General features: G+C 50.3%; 1 protein-coding gene across 1 annotated transcript in view; it reads right to left on the bottom strand.

Moving 5' to 3' along the window:
* Positions 1-14,124, bottom strand: part of LOC125345183 — a 177,183-nt gene that overhangs the window by 141,114 nt on the left and 21,945 nt on the right. The gene's annotated exons all lie outside the window — the stretch shown is intronic.

Here is a 14,124-nt window from a genome sequence, read left to right as displayed (position 1 = left end):
TTATCATCCTATGTAAAGGATCAAAGGAGGAACTATACTTGGAGAAATAAAACCAGACAGGAAACACAAGAGGAAAAAGTTTCTGGAAACTAATTTCTTTCATTGAAGTAAAAGCAGGAGAAAATTTAGGAAAAGAGAAAAAAACATGGTTTTCTGAGCAAAGAACTCATGGCTAATATCTCCCTCCCCCTTAACTGAGTACCATTACATACAAAGAACAGGGAAAATCAATCGTCAATACTCAAAAGATTACTCATAAAGCGAGTACTCTTTTGAATGTCTCGATTTAGGTCACAATGTTCCTTCCTTCTGCCCCAGATGATAATTTTCCTGTTGTCAAAAGATGCTGATTCCATTCCAGAGAGTTATATGGTAAAGATAGAAACTATGAACTATAAAATTATTGCTGCAGGGGCTGGGAACATGGCCTAGTGTTAGAGTGCTTGCCTCTTATACATGAAGCACCACATACACAGAAAAAGCCAGAAGTGGCGCTGTGGCTCAAGTGGCAGAGTGCTAGCCTTGAGCAAAAAGAAGCCAGGGACAGTGCTCAGGCCCCGAGTTCCAGCTCCAGGACTGGAAAAAAAATATTGCTGCACTATTTTCTGGATGGGAGACAAATTTTTGGAAATGACATAAAGAGAAACATGTATGTAAAAAACTAGGAAGATGGCCTAGCGCCACATTGACAAGGAAGGGGGAAACGGCTGGGCGGAAAGTGGAGTCAGTTAGTGAATTTGTTCACATGCCACAAACAGCCATGGAGACTTCTCCCATGTATTAATTCGGTACTTACTTATTAGCATGTATTATTAGGTATTATTAGTTATTATTTGTAAAGAAATCGCAGGGAGGACTCATCTTCCAGTGGCTGGGTTTGCATGGCACGGCCCGGTGCACAGGTGCTTCCAAAGATGGTGGGGTACAGCCCCCCGAGGGCGTGCAGTGCACCCTGCACTGTGGCGAAGATGGGATTTCAGAGGTGACTCCGGGGATGGGACCAGTGAGGCCTGAGCTGCACACTCCCTGCGATGGAGAACCGAGGGAAGAAGCCAGAGAGAAACATGACGGACAACATTCACCCTTTGGGAAGGTGCAGGGGAGGGGGAAGAGGCTGCTGCCGCCTGAACTCGGGGCTTTGTGCTTGCAGGAAGCTGCTCTGTCCTTCAGCTGCATGTCCCCCCCCCCATTCTTTTTTGCTCCAGTTATTTTTGACATAGTGACTTGTTTTTATTTTTGGCCTAGGCCAGCCTGATCCTTCATCTTCCTATTTATGCTTTCCACTGTTGCCCAGATGACGGGATGACAGACATTTGCTACCACACCCAGCTTGTTCTGTGGACTTCTTTTTTTATTTAACCCAGGCTGGTCTGCAACTCTGATGGTCCTGATCTCAGTTTCCTACTAGCTGGGATGATAGGCATGAACTGCTGCAGACAGTAAGCTTATTCTGCTGAGATGGAGTCTCTGGAGTCTCTGGAAGTATTTTTTTTTGAGGGGGTGGTGGAGGGGCTGGAATGGCTCTAAACTATGACTCAGTCTCTGCCTTGTGCTAGGGTTTGAACTCAGGGCCTTATTCTTGCTAGCCTTAAGCCATGCCTCTAGACTTAAACATTCATGTTTTATAAAGATCACTTTGGGAGTAGCCCAGGACAAGAAACCCTAGACCTACTTAAGTGACTCTGACAGTGCTGGTAGACAGTGTGAAGTTATAGATGGAGGCCATGGGGGAAAGGATAAGGGTTCCTAAGGCAATCACCAGCAATATCAGAAACGAGTATAAAATGCCAAGTATGCACCTTGCCTTGGCTATTTGGAGATGTCTGTGCCAATTATTGCTAAGTAACAATGACAGCACAGTGTGTAGATGGATGAGGTCACACATTTACAGCAATAAGAAAATGTTTAGATTGGTAAGTAGCCAAGAAATTAGAGTGATTAACATGTTACCACATGTTACCTAGGTGGAGAACTCACAGGCTACTGACATTTTCTACTTCGGGGGAATAGTTAAGACCGTTTGACTTAGAAGTCAGTTTCCTAGCCTCATAATCCTTCTACTGATGAGCAGTAAGAACGTAGTCCCTTAATCTGTAAGCTTCACTTGTGAAATGAGAGTGTATTTCCCGCTGCTATAGATTGAATTGTGCCCCGCCCATGTTCAAACACGGAAGCCCTAACTCCCAGGGTGTGTAATTATCTTAAAATATAATTAAGATTAAAGTAAGTCACTTATACAAATAGAGCAAAATAATTAGTACTCGTTTGTATTTCTATACCGAGGTTTTCTCTTCAACCTCAGAACTTACATAGCAGCAAACCTGTTGGGAAACATATAATTACTGGAAGAATGGAAAGGAGAAAAGAGATCTTCTTTTCCCTTGTCTAGAATAAATCCTGGAGCTTTCGCCAAACCAAACGGATTTCCTGGCCAAGCCCTCATGGTAAGATCTGGCCACAGCTTCGCCTTCTTTGTGGAGATAATGTCTTTTTTGGGGGGTCAGGGCAGGGGTGGGGGAAGGAGGAAGACCCGGTGGCATGTGCTCAAAAAATAATTTTGATTTTCAACATTCTGGTTCCTCCCACACATCAACTCATTTTGGATGATTTTAATCACCTACTTGGAGTTATCTCAAAGGACATCAAACTAAGGCCCGCCTGGCTCACACTGCTTTCTCCTGCCGATAGCTTGTCTTCCCCAACCCCAGGCCTCTGGAAAGCCGCCCTGTTTGCTCACCCTTGATGGTCGGAAGTAAAGCAGCTCCCTTCAGGGTGGGATGTGTGCTTAGGTCACAAGGTCCTGAACCCGTGACCCCCCTTCCTTCTTCCCCCTTTCCTACATCCAGGGAGTTCTCACTGTCTTCAGTGTTTCTGATTTGTAAGCTGGAGCTCACCATTGCCAAGGCCATGAGAATTTCCACTTTTATATGTATGAAAATCAGTAGGAAATCCACGAGGAAAACAATTCTCCATATTTCATAATGTTTGAGCAGAGTATGACTCATGACAAATTCTGAGAAATGTCAAGCTCGAGATTCATCACTCCAAATGCCATTGTAGTTTAGCTAGTGGTACGACAATCACACACTTGTAAAAATTCAGTCGTAAAGTAAAGGAAGGGGTGACAATGTTCAAAAAAGAGATGTACTCATTATCTGACTTACGAAATGGTAACCCCTCTGCACAACACCTTAATAATAAAAAAATTACACTTACAAATTCAGTTGTAGACTGTCACTGTGAAAGAGTCCATACATATATACGTATGGAAATAGTTATATGTACATCCACCCTGCGCACAGGGCCTGAGCACTGTCCCTAAGCTCTTTCGCTCATCCTGTGTTCCCTGTGTCTCACATCTGAATTTATATCCATTGTCTGAGTAGACAGGCATGCTACATGAGCAGTTATTCTAGGTTAATTCCAGTGTAGCTGTTTCTGGTGTTCTTTCCAAGATATCTAGGTGTTTTGAGCAAGGAAGAGGTGACCCTTGGGAATCAATTCACTTTGACACTAAGAACTGGCATGGGTAGTCCGTGTTCCATGGGAATGCAGGCACCTTCTTAAGAGCCATGGGGAGCTCTCTCCAAGGTATCAATAGTGGGACATCTAAGCCACAAGGAATGCTAGACATCATCCAAATGTATTCTCTGGATTAAAAGATGATGAAGTGAGGCTCAGGGTAGTTAAATCCCGTGGCTAGAGTTATCCAGCCAGGCAGTGAATAGAGTGGTAGAGGGCCAAAGGAAGGGGTAGAGGAATATAGTGAAATTGGATGTGACCTGCCCAGTCTGGCTTCAAAATTTCACCACCCACCCCACCTCCAGCCTGCCCTTGGACCTCGCCAGTGTCATCATGACTTCCAGCAATGAGAATCGGGGGTGAACATGACGACATCCCAGTATGAGACTGAAGAGGAAGTTTTTTAGGGAGCGGTTGATCTGTGGAGACTCCCAAATGGAGGAACAAAGTCAGAATCCAGGAAAAGACATCAGACGTTGGAGGAAGCTGGGCAAGTAGGCAGTCTTCAGGTCAGAATTAGCCAGAGCCAGTGCTGCACTGAGCGGGTGGAGCAGAGAGAGTTCAAATGGATGGAACTAAGCAGCTGTCCGCACAGCCCTTGGAGGGACAGTTTAGCAGCATTTGCTGGTCCAGGACAGGATATTTTTTCCCCAGTCCTGGGTCTTGAACTCAGGGCCTGAGCACTGTCCCTGGCTTCTTTTTGCTCAAGGCTAGCACTCTACCATTTGAGCCACATTGCTACTTCTGGCTTTTTCTGTTTATGTGGTGCTGAGGAATCAAACCCAGGGCTTCTTGCATACTAGGCAGGCACTCTACCGCTTAGCCACATCCCCAGCCCCAGGGGATCTTTAAGTTGACCAAACTACCCTACCAGTGGGACTAATCACTGCCCTTCCCAAGTTGTATTTATCTGCTGCTACACAACAGTGTTACAAAGCAATCGTTTCTGTTGTTTTCATCCATAGATCTACATGTGGCTTTTGGATGGTAGCAATATGAACCTCCAAGAGCTAAGAAATTCTTTCTGATTAGGTGTCCATAGCTCATACCTGGAATCCTAGCTACTCAGGAAGCTGAGGCCTGAGGATTTCGGTTCATAGCCATCTGGAGCAGGTCAGTTTGTGAAACTCTTATCTCTAGTTAAACATCAAAAGCGAGAAGTACAGCTGTGGCTCAAGTGGTAGAGAGCTAGCTTTGAGCACAAACGCTCAGGAACAGTGTCCAGGCTCAAGTTCAAGCCCTTGCAAAGCAAGAAGGAAGGAAGGAAGGAAAGAAGGAAGGAAGGAAGGAAGGAAGGAAGGAAGGAAGGAAGGAAGGAAGGAAAGGGGAGAAGGAAGACAAAAAAGGAGGGAGAGAGGGAAGGAGGGAGGAAAGAAAGAAACAAAAGAAAGGAACGGAGGAAGGAAGGAAAGAAAAGAGGAAGGGAGGAAGAGAAGAAATTCACTGGAAGTGGTTTTAAAAAGTATCTCCAGTAGGTGGCGGAAAGTGCTCACCTATTTGGAGCTGATGTCCAGGACTTGTGCTAGGGCTGGAAAAGCAACTTGGAAGGAAAAGTGCTTCGCATCTAGGAACAATAGACACGAAAGGACTGTCATCCAAGACCTTTACTACGATGTTACTAAACAAATGCACACCTAAGAGAACCAGTATGTAGTTTTCTTGTCCAAAGTTGTATTTAAATATTCACATATGAAAACTACTATTATAGGCCAGGTGCAATGGCTTATACCTGGCTATTCAGGGGCAGAAAGGGGGAAGTCCGCAGTTCAAATACAGTCAGGGCCGAAAGTCAGCCTGTCCCCATCTCGTTGAACAATCTGGGGGTGGAGGTGAAGATTTGTGCTGCTAGCTACGTAGGAGCCCGAGTTGGATGCATCATGGTCTGAGGAAGGCTCTGGGAGAAAAAGCATCAGGCTGGGAATGCTTGTGGTTCTAGCTATTAGGGAAACAGAGATTGATTGGGAGGATTGTGGTTCGAGGCCAGTCTGGGACAAAGTTCACAGAACTCCATCTCAATCAATAAAAAGCAGGTACGATAGTGCACAACGCATGCCCATCATTCCAGTGACTTGAGAAACATAATCAGGGGGATCTTGGTCTAACTAGAAAGTACCTACTCTACTGTGTTACCCTACAGGTTAGGAACTAGGAAAGTATTGTACAGCGTCATTCTATAGGTTAAGTACTAGGAAAGTACTATACAGTGTTACTCAAGAGTAAATACGAGGAAAGTATCATGCAGCATTACTCTGAAAGGTAACTAGTAGGAAAATATAAGGTCAGAAGTAGGAAAGTACTATACAGTGTTACTCTGCAGGGTAAGTACTAGGAAAGCACTGTGCACTGTTACTCTACATTAGTGTTATGTGCACAGTTCTTTATCTTGAGAGCTCATTATGGGGCTAAACTGAACAAAATGTTTTTCTGCCTGTTATGTGCTAGACTCTGCGGATCACTGTGAAAAATCAGAGCTGGAGGTTGTGATAAGTGAAATAAACTGGTACTAAAGGTAAGTGCTGTGTGACTTCATTCATCCAAGGATTATATAAAGCTGCCCTCATAGTGGTTGAGAATAGAGCGGTGGTGACAGGGCTGGGGAGAGGAGGAGGGGGGAGGGAGGGGAGGGGCTACTGGTCAGCAGGTCCTCAGTTACAGCTGGAGAGCAGCAAGCAGTTCTGGTGTGCTGCTGCACGGTGTGATGGTAGGGAATGATAGCACCCACTTCAAAGAGCTGGAAGAAAGGATTCCCAGTGTTTTCCACATAAAAAATGATAAGTGGAGCTACAGTGACCGTACATTCCTGTAATTCTAGCACTTGGGAGGCACAGGGATTGAGAGTACCAGTCCAGCCTGTGCCACAGTGTGAAAGTCTCACAAACCACAAATGGTGAATGGAAGCGGAGACATAGGCATACGCACGAAACCTCATACATTTGTACATATTTTATGTGAAGTAGATATTTAAATAAGATGCACACACTTTTTTTCTTATTTTTTTTTTGCCAGTCCTGGGCCTCAGACTCAGGGCCTGAGCACTGTCCCTGGCTTCTTTTTGCTCAAGGCTAGCACTCTGCCCTCTGCCACTTGAGCCAGAGCGCCACTTCTGGCCGTTTTCTGTATATGTGGTGCTGGGGAATTGAACCCAGGGCTTCATGTAAGCGAGGCAAGCACTCTTGCCACTAGGCCATATCCCCAGCCCTGCACAAACTTTATTTTTTTTGTTTTGCTAGTCGTGGGGCTTTGACTCAGGGTCTGAGCACTGTCCCTGGCTTCCTTTTGCTCAAGGCTAGCACTCTGCCACTTGAGCCACAGTGCCACTTCTAGCCATTTTCTATCTATGTGGTACTGAGGAATGGAACCCAGGGCTTCATTTTTATGAGGCAAGCTCTCTTGCCACTAGGCCTTAACCCCAGCCCCATGCACAAACGGTTTTATGAGAACAGAAAGATGTGGCTTTTGCCTCATGGACTCCCAGAATCTCAGAGAAGACGTGGGATTGCACCACCAACTGCAAAATATAAAGCACCAAGGAGGAGGAGGATGCCAAGCACAGGAGGTGCCTAGACACACTCGGAAACACACACACACACACACACACACACACACACACACACACGAGACATATTTAAATCCTCAGGCCTCAGGCTTCAGTAGTCTTTTCAGCCCGCAGGTGATGGATGGGTTGTGCTCTGTTGAAGACTCAGACCCCAAGCCTGTGAGGTATGAGGAAGTTAGGTTATTGGGGAACACGCCCTTGAAGGATGGGGACACCCCCCCTCCCTTTCTGCTTACTTCCTGGCTTCCATGAAGTGGTGCTTTCCCCATGCTGACTTCCTGGACCCCCACAGGCCCAAAGCAGGAGGGCCAAGCAGCTCTGTCGCGGTGAGCCATCACCAATCTTCCTTCCAAGTAGGAACATGAGTTCGCTCAAGTATTTTGCCCCAGTGAGGGGAAGCTGACTGACACACACCATATGAACTCAGGAGAGATTTTTGCTTTTAAAATTCAATACTTTATTTGATTCAATGAACAGGATGCCACATTCAGCATTTGAACAATTCATAAGAGAAAAATTGAAATGCTCTGCAATAGTGTATGCTATCATTGGGCATACATTTCTGCTCTTTTTAGTGCATGTTTCTCACTATAGGACACCCCAATTGTTCTGTGAATATTGTTTGCCCCCTTCCCCTGCAACTGTCAGGCTTAATAACCTTCACTTTTTTTTCACACTTTGTGTTGTTTTGCCATTTCAGTATAATACCATCATAGTATATTTAATCAATTAGAAACAAGCATTGCTGGTACATAGTATGATTTTTTTACTGCAAGAATGCACCAACATATAATATTAAGTAATGAAGTAATTCATTTGAGGAAATACGTTTTTTTCCTTAAAAAAAATCTAAGGAATCATGAAAATGATTCCATAATCAGCATAAAAATATATCAGAAAATAGCACAATGAGGGTGCCAATATGGAAGTCATTTGTGAATTAACATCAGCGATGGAATATTTGCATAGGAAACTGCCTATGGTCCCCATTTTAGTTTTGTAACAGTCCTATTGCAAACTCATCATTTGCATCACTCTGGAGAAGAAAGGCAGGGTGGGCACGGAGCCCCGGCCTTCAACTTCTCGGTGGTGCTGGGCACCGGGCAGCAGAGGCCTCATCTGCTCCGTGGTTGGGCTTTCCACCAGGCAAGGCAGCCCAGCCTTTCCTTGGCCATGTTCCATGTCATCTTCCAGTTCCTCGGTAACTTCCGTTTCCAGGGCACCTGGCACGTCTGACGGGGCTTCAGCAGCAGGAGCCTGGGTGGCTGCGGGCATCGTGGCCTGGCATCCAGGGCCTTCACCTGCAAGATCCAGCAGCAGCTCCTGCAGCGCCTTCTTCTTCCTGCTCTTCTCCTGGGACAGCCGGCGGACGTACTCGTCCTTCTCCTGATATAGCTCCTGAAGGACCGCCATCTGCTCCTTGTAGCCAGCTATGGAGTCATCAATGGCGCTCATATATTCTGACAGCTTGCTGCACAGATGGTGGAGGTCATCCACCTGACTCTGGGGGTCCACCTTGTCAGACAGGTCGGGGGTGAAGCAGATTTTCAGCTTTCTTATTGGCACGTGTGTGCCGTGGTTCCAGACCTTGGGGAGGAGGGCTTGGCCCTCCCGCTTTCTCTGGCACTGGGCTACCAGGTCGTCCAGGCACCTGCAGCGGGCCTGCTGCTCCTGGAGCTGCCGACTGAGCTGCACCTTTTTAGATTCAGCGGCTGCCAGTGCTGCAAGGTAAAAATCCCACATGGTTTGGGGGTCGTCTGTGTTCTCAGGGACAGACACGTCCGGGGGAGTCACCTCCTCTCCCCTTTGTTCTTTGTGGCTTAGGTCTTCACCTTCCTGAGGGAAAGGCAGGGAAAGGAGGGAAAGGCTCAGCTGGGTCCCCAGCTGCTCGTTTTGGGGTGCGGTCTGGGCCCCCAGCTTGTTGTGCACGTGCTCCAGCTGCTGCTGCAGGGCCTCCTTCTCGGAGCTCAGCTGCTGACTGGCGGCCCTGTGCTGCTCACAGGCGGACCGGAGCTCCTGCAGCTGGGCCAGGGACTGGTCGTGCAGCTCCTGCAGCTCCTGAGCCACCTTGCTCTTGATCCCAGCCAGCTCTTCCCATTCTTGGGACCTCTCCTCTTGTCGCTTCAGCTTCTCGTGCAGGTGGGTGTTGGCCTGCTGCTCGGAGCGCAGGAGGCTGGTGAGCTCCTCCTCGCGGGCGCTCAGCCCCTGCACGGCGTCCTGCAGCCCGGCCAGCTCGTCTTTCAGCTCCTGGTTGCGCGCCAGTGCACGTCTCTTGCTCTCCTGCTCGTGTTCTATTTTGTCGAGGATCTTGCGCCGGTCCTCGGCGTGCTGCTCCCATTCCTCGGCCTTCTTCTCCAGGATCCACAGCCTCTGCCGCTGCTCCAGGTACTGGAGGCCGAGGCTCTGGTTCTCCTCCATCTGGAGCCGCAGTTGCTCCTGCTGGCTGCGGAGCTCCTCCTGCAACCGCAGGGCCTGGACCTGCAGCTGCTGCTCAGCCTCTGACGGCCCCGCGGGGGGCTTCGGGGTGGCCTGCTGCGCGCTCAGCTCCAGCAGCTGGCTCTCCAGCTCCCGCACCTGCCTCAGCCCCTGGTCTTTCTCCTCCCGCAGCTGGCCCACCTGCTCCTCCAGCTGCTGCACCCGCTCCTTCCCCGTGGAGCGCTCTGCCCGCAGCTGCTCCTCACGGGCGTCTCTCTCCACCTTCAACGCGGCCACCTGCTCTTCCAGGCCCTTCAGCTGTCTTCCACACTGGGCCCGCTCCTCCAGCGCCTGCTGGCACGCGTGGACTTGGGTCTGCAAGTCGGCCTTCTGGGTGAGCAGCACCTCCAGCCTCTCCTGCAGCTCGTTGTTCTTGTCTTCCACCATTTCAATCACTTTGGTTTTTTTCTGCAGCTGCAGCTTCACGTGATTCAGGTCTTTCATGAGCTCCACGTTGCTTCTTGCGGTCTCATTCTGCGTGGTGGAAGCAGACAAGGCGAACTCGAGCTCGGTCACGCGCTGCTGGGTGGCCTGCAGGCAGCCGGCCAGGCCCTCCTGCTCCCGGGCTTTGTCCAGGGCCGCCTGCTGCATGTGGGCCAGGGCGGATTGCAAGTCGCCTTCTGTGCATCTGAGCATCTGTATGGCTAGCTTCTGCTCCTGCAGCTCGGCTCTCAGTGCCTCGTGCACGCGGGCTGTCTCCGCCATCTCTTTCCCTTGCTGGTCCTGCAGGTCTCTCTTCTCCTGCTTCAGTTGCTGGATCTCACTGCACAGCTGCTGGTTCTGTATTCTGCTGGTGTTCAGGGCCTGCACCAGGAGTTGGTACTGCATTTCAGGGTCCTCGATGTTATTATGGGGGCCCGCAGTACCCTCAACCCTGACAGCCCTGACTGTCACTAATGGCTGGGGAGGCTGAGGGTCAGCGTGACCATTGGCTGCACCCTGGGTGGAATGACATTCCCCAGTGGTGTTGGTCTTGGGGTTACCTCCCTTTGTAGTTGTCTTCTTTTTCTCAGATTCTGCCGGTCTTCCGGGACTGTCTGCCAGTCCTGGCACGTAAATATCCCATACGATTTGTGGGTAGTCTGTGTACCCAGGGACAGACACGTCCGGGGGAGTCGCCTCCTCTCCCCTTTGTTCTTTGTGGCTTATTAGCTCTTCACCTTCCTGAAGGAAAGGCAGGGAAAGGAGGGAAAGGCTCAGCTGGGTCCCCAGCTGCTCGTTTTGGGGTGCGGTCTGGGCCCCCAGCTTGTTGTGCACCTGCTCCAGCTGCTGCTGCAGGGCCTCCTTCTCGGAGCTCAGCTGCTGACTGGCGGCCCTGTGCTGCTCACAGGCGGACCGGAGCTCCTGCAGCTGGGCCAGGGACTGGTCGTGCAGCTCCTGCAGCTCCTGAGCCACCTTGCTCTTGATCCCAGCCAGCTCTTCCCATTCTTGGGACCTCTCCTCTTGTCGCTTCAGCTTCTCGTGCAGGTGGGTGTTGGCCTGCTGCTCGGAGCGCAGGAGGCTGGTGAGCTCCTCCTCGCGGGCGCTCAGCCCCTGCACGGCGTCCTGCAGCCCGGCCAGCTCGTCTTTCAGCTCCTGGTTGCGCGCCAGTGCACGTCTCTTGCTCTCCTGCTCGTGTTCTATTTTGTCGAGGATCTTGCGCCGGTCCTCGGCGTGCTGCTCCCATTCCTCGGCCTTCTTCTCCAGGATCCACAGCCTCTGCCGCTGCTCCAGGTACTGGAGGCCGAGGCTCTGGTTCTCCTCCATCTGGAGCCGCAGTTGCTCCTGCTGGCTGCGGAGCTCCTCCTGCAATCGCAGGGCCTGGACCTGCAGCTGCTGCTCAGCCTCTGACGGCCCCGCGGGGGGCTTCGGGGTGGCCTGCTGCGCGCTCAGCTCCAGCAGCTGGCTCTCCAGCTCCCGCACCTGCCTCAGCCCCTGGTCTTTCTCCTCCCGCAGCTGGCCCACCTGCTCCTCCAGCTGCTGCACCCGCTCCTTCCCCGAGGAGCGCTCCGCCCGCAGCTGCTCCTCATGGGCGTCTCTCTCCACCTTCAACGCGGCCACCTGCTCTTCCAGGCCCTTCAGCTGTCTTCCACACTGGGCCCGCTCCTCCAGCGCCTGCTGGCACGCGTGGACTTGGGTCTGCAAGTCGGCCTTCTGGGTGAGCAGCACCTCCAGCCTCTCCTGCAGCTTGGTGTTCCGGTCCTTCATTTCGGCCTTCTGGGTGAGCAGCACCTCCAGCTTCTCCTGCAGCTCGCTGTTCTTGTCTTCCACCATTTCAATCACTTTGGTTTTTTTCTGCAGCTGCAGCTTCACGTGATTCAGGTCTTTCAAGAGCTCCACGTTGCTTCTCGCGGTCTCATTCTGCGTGGTGGAAGCAGACAAGGCGAACTCGAGCTCGGTCACGCGCTGCTGGGCGGCCTGCAGGCAGCCGGCCAGGCCCTCCTGCTCCCGGGCTTTGTCCAGGGCCGCCTGCTGCATGTGGGCCAGGGCGGATTGCAAGTCGCCTTCTGTGCATCTGAGCATCTGTATGGCTAGCTTCTGCTCCTGCAGTTCGACTCTCAGTGCCTCGTGCACGCGGGCTGTCTCCGCCATCTCTTTCCCTTGCTGGTCCTGCAGGTCTCTCTTCTCCTGCTTCAGTTGCTGGATCTCACTGCACAGCTGCTGGTTCTGTATTCTGCTGGTGTTCAGGGCCTGCACCAGGAGTTGGTACTGCATTTCAGGGTCCTCGATGTTATTATGGGGGCCCGCAGTACCCTCAACCCTGGCAGCCCTGACTGTCCCTAAACGCTGGGGAGGCTGAGGGTCAGTGTGATCATTGGCTGCACCCTGGGTGGAATGATGTTCCCCAGTGGTGTTGGTCTTGGGGTTACCTCCCTTTGTAGTCTTCTTCTTTTTCTTTGATTCTGCTGGTCTTCCGGGACAATTCTTCTGCTGGTATTCTTGCAGAAGTTTCTTCCCTGCAGTTATCTTTTCTTCTCTTGTGTGTTCACACATCACAGCTCTGGGACGGCGAAGATGTTCGGGCCACATTCCCACGCTTTTCATATCTAATCTGTTCTTAACATCAGCAATAACTAAACTACCTCAAACTACCTCCAACTCCAGTCTATTTCCAAATCTCTGTCCAACGTCCTCTCTAATCTCTAGCTCACCACTCCGCACCTCCACCTCCCTCAACTGATCGTAGTGGTGTGAGCCCACAGAGGGAATTCCAGGGCTACTAGTCAGAATGAAAAGTGGGTGTGGTCTCAATTCTTGCCTCCCATTGGTCAGAGAGAATCCTGGAAAGTAAAGGGCGTGGCCAGAATAGTGTGATCTGGGCAGAGTGGGTGGGGTCATCATGAGAGCTGTATCTGAAGCCCTTCCCACACACAACCCTGTCCAGCTTGGTTGGGGGCTGGGGAACTTGCTCTGGCTGGATAGGTGAATAGTTTCACAAGTCACCTTCCTGGCTTCCATCACACAACTGTGGTGATCAGTTACTACAGGGCTTCCAACAGGCCTTCAGGAAGTAGGAAATAGCAGGAAATATATCTATCTGCCCCCGTCTAATATCTTCAGGTCTTCATTCCAGGCAGAATTAGCTCTGTTGTTCCGACCATATTTGCTGACACTTGTATTCTGGTCCGGGAGATACTGAGGTTCATAATGGCCTTGATAACGTGCTCTTCCAGTCGCTCTGGGACTGGAGGGTGAAAGAACATCAAGGGCCAGGGCTTCACCCCGTGCTGATTGGTCATGCTTCCTGCAGTGCACCGAGGCCATGCATAGCAAATATCCCTCAACTAAAGGGAGTTTGCAGCAGTGGAAATCAGTCTTCATACATTTCACTGACATCTTACCACAGTACATGCTCCACCCACTTTGGCCTGTGATCTCAGAGGATTCAGAAACACAGTCATGCAAGGAAAGACATTCCAGAATAAAGTAAATCCATTAGCTTATCAATCAGCACACCAGCCACATCCGAACAATGTCCAGTGTGTCTGGAACCCAGGTTCTGGTGTAACCCTCTACCACTTTGGTGCCTCTGGACATCTTCAGCAGTGGAGTGATCAGTTGTCCTTTGGTGATTGTTGAGTTTATTTTGTGTGGCCAGCTGGTCTGGTTGTGGTGGTACACCCCTGTAATTCCAGCAGGAGAATCACGGGTTTGAAACAAGCCTGAGCTACACAGCAGGTTCTAGGCTAGCCTGGGCCACAGATCCTCAGACTTGCATTTCCTTTTCTCAGGAGAGTTCTGACCTCTGTCTCTGCTCATCTGTCGGGCTTCTATTTTGCAATGCCACTGAGGGGGTGATGTGGGTTAATGTAAGGACAACACTTGGAATACAAGTGTTTGCTATTGATGGTGTGTCAACTCTCATTGCCTTCATTTTGTATTATCTACTTCATTGACGACCCCATTTAATTGCCATCAAAGTGCCTCGCTCGGGAAGCTATGCAGACCTATCTTAAGGTTTCTCTAACTCTCAGGATTTGGTTCATCAATAAGCTGTGTAAGATTGTCAAGCAGGGTGACCAGATTTACATTGGGAATTTGGGGCACAAATGAAAGAAATGAAAAAAAAAAACCACAAAACTTAAACCTCT

Source organism: Perognathus longimembris, unplaced genomic scaffold (genome assembly GCF_023159225.1).
Source record: "Perognathus longimembris pacificus isolate PPM17 unplaced genomic scaffold, ASM2315922v1 HiC_scaffold_5372, whole genome shotgun sequence".
NCBI classification, from domain to species: domain Eukaryota; kingdom Metazoa; phylum Chordata; class Mammalia; order Rodentia; family Heteromyidae; genus Perognathus; species Perognathus longimembris.
The sequence above is the reverse complement of the archived record's forward strand: the minus strand, read 5'-3'. Positions and strand labels throughout refer to the sequence as shown.